Source organism: Aotus nancymaae, unplaced genomic scaffold (genome assembly GCF_030222135.1).
Source record: "Aotus nancymaae isolate 86718 unplaced genomic scaffold, 86718_ANA_hifiasm-v0.15.2.pri h1tg000039l, whole genome shotgun sequence".
Lineage (NCBI taxonomy): Eukaryota > Metazoa > Chordata > Mammalia > Primates > Aotidae > Aotus > Aotus nancymaae.
The window spans coordinates 12374056-12376357 of record NW_026988453.1 but is presented as its reverse complement, the minus strand read 5'-3'; the positions used below and the strand labels follow the sequence as shown (position 1 = coordinate 12376357).

At 45.4% G+C, this 2302-nt stretch overlaps 1 pseudogene; it reads left to right on the top strand.

The window, feature by feature from the left end:
• The first annotated feature begins 347 nt into the window (after window positions 1–347).
• Window positions 348–817, top strand: LOC135268201 (ATP synthase F(0) complex subunit C2, mitochondrial-like; annotated as a pseudogene).
• The last annotated feature ends 1485 nt before the right edge of the window (window positions 818–2302 follow it).

Below are 2302 nucleotides of genomic sequence, written 5' to 3'. Positions count from 1 at the left end.
CATACGGCTTCAATAGATAAGGTCTACATGGTAAATAGGGGAGTGAGAAAAAATCAGATATACTACCAGGAATGTTCTAAGGAAATGTAGGTTATCCTACAAAGGAAATGCAGGTTATCACTAAATATCCCTGTTTCGTAGATAAGGAAATACAGGGTGTTAGAAGATATAAAGGTGCTGTCCTGGATAATGAGCGGACAGGGAATGCATATCAAGATGTGCCGACAGCAGATATCTGCCTCTTAAAGAGGGTCAATATGCAGCATCCAATTCTATGTCTTCCTACTCATTCCCTCCTCCTCACCCCACTACGTATGCTTAAACAGGAGAGTCTTCTCGGTCTTCTCTGCACTGGGAGCAGCTCTTCTGCCACAGCCCCTCACCCGCTGAAAATGTATGCTTGCTCCAAGTTCGTCTCCACTCCCTCCTTGGTCAAGAGCACCTCACAGCTGCTGAGTCATCCACTGTCCTCAGAGGTGCTGAAACAACCAGAGACACTGACAGATGACAGTCTCAGCAGCTTGGCAGTCTCACGTCTCCTTACCTCACTTGTCCCTAGCCACAGCTTCCAAACCAGCACCATTTCAAGGGACATCAACACAGCAGCCAAGTTCATTGGGCTGGGGCTGCCGTAGTTGGAGTGGCCAGCTCTGGGGCTGGGACTGGGACTGTGTTTGGGAGACTCATCATTGGTTATGCCAGGGACACTTCTCTGAAGCGGCAGCTCTTCTCCTACACCCTTCTGGGCTTTGCCCTCTGGAAGGCCTTGGAGCTCTTCTGCCTGATGGTGACATTTCTCATCCTTTTCGCCTTGTGAAGGAGTCGCCTCCACCTTCCATAGTTCTTTCTCCCATGTCTGGTGGCCCTGTGTGTTCCTTTTCCTATCCCTCCCTGGGTGGCCTGGGGAACATGGCTGGCTCAGGGTTTGACAGAGAAAAGATAATAAATACTGTATTAATAAGGAAAAAAAGTAAACAGGAGAAGAGGACAGCATGCACCACTGCTTGGGTACTCAGTGATATACGGGTACAGATAGCGGTAAACAGGAAACAGCAGTGGTGCCAGGGGAGTGGCAGAAAGTGGTAGAAATTATTACCAAGAGTGAGAAGGGGATTGTTGACCCACTACTTTTCTTTGGACTTCTCTATCTAGGAGCATGATATTCAAATACAAAGGAACAGAGCAGATACAGCCAAGGAAGAATTAAATCTCAAGAAAGGTACGGAGCATATCAGAGAGAACCTTGATGCCCAAAAGAGTCAAGGTCCCCAGGTTCAGTAAGTCACTGGAGTTCTGCTAGGATTTGTGTCGGTGCTTACAAAGCTATTTTCCTACATCTAGGACCAAAAATATCCACTACCCACACGCCCAAGAAGTGGGAGAACTGCTTTACTAGAAGTTCACTGGAAAATATTAGGTGTTTTTAGTTGAGTGCAAGCTGAAAACAAATCAGGCTTAATAAGAAGCACTGGAATGACTCATTGTCTTACACTGTGCTGATAGAAGTGTGATGCTGAGTCAGAGAAAGTTCAGTACCACTCTGTTTATTTTTGGCATATTAAGAGAAACATTAATAAGCTCTAGTGTGCTAAAAGGAGATTACACAGATTGCTGGGAGAACTGGAGACAATGCCACAGGAGGAATAAAAGTGCTGGCTGTGTTTATAAGCATGGAAAGAGATAAGCCTTAGCCACGAGGAAGGAGCCCAATAGCTGTCTTCCAGCGTTTCAAGCATTGCAAAGTACAAGAGTAATGAGAGTTATTCTGCATAGATTCAGACGGCAGAACCAAGAACAATGCTTAGAAGTTAAAGGGAAGAGAATTCCATTCAATCTAAGAAACCTGACAATCTTAGATTTACATAATGTTGCGTAATCCACAAATACGCTCATGTGCATCATCTCACTCTCGGAAGAACTCCCGAACAATCGATGACAGAGTGAGCTGCCAGGCATGTTTAAGCGTAGACTAATGAATCACACTAGAATAGATGAACTTGAAGATTGTTTCCAACTCAGACTGTGAATCAGCCTTGAGGTGCTTCAAGTCAGCTTCTAAACCGAGAGGAAACAGAGAACAAACGTAGTGACACCTGCATCAGTTCATCCTTGTCTGTGTCCGTTTATACTTTTCAAAAAGGAAAAAAGTGAAAAGATAAGTTTGTCTTTACCACATGGGGAAATGGTTGAGTTAGACATCTCCTCCTTTAAGATACTCAAGGGGGCCGGGCACGGTGGCTCATGCCTGTCATCCCAGCACTTTGGGAGGCTGAGACGGGTGGATCATGAGATCAGGAGTTTG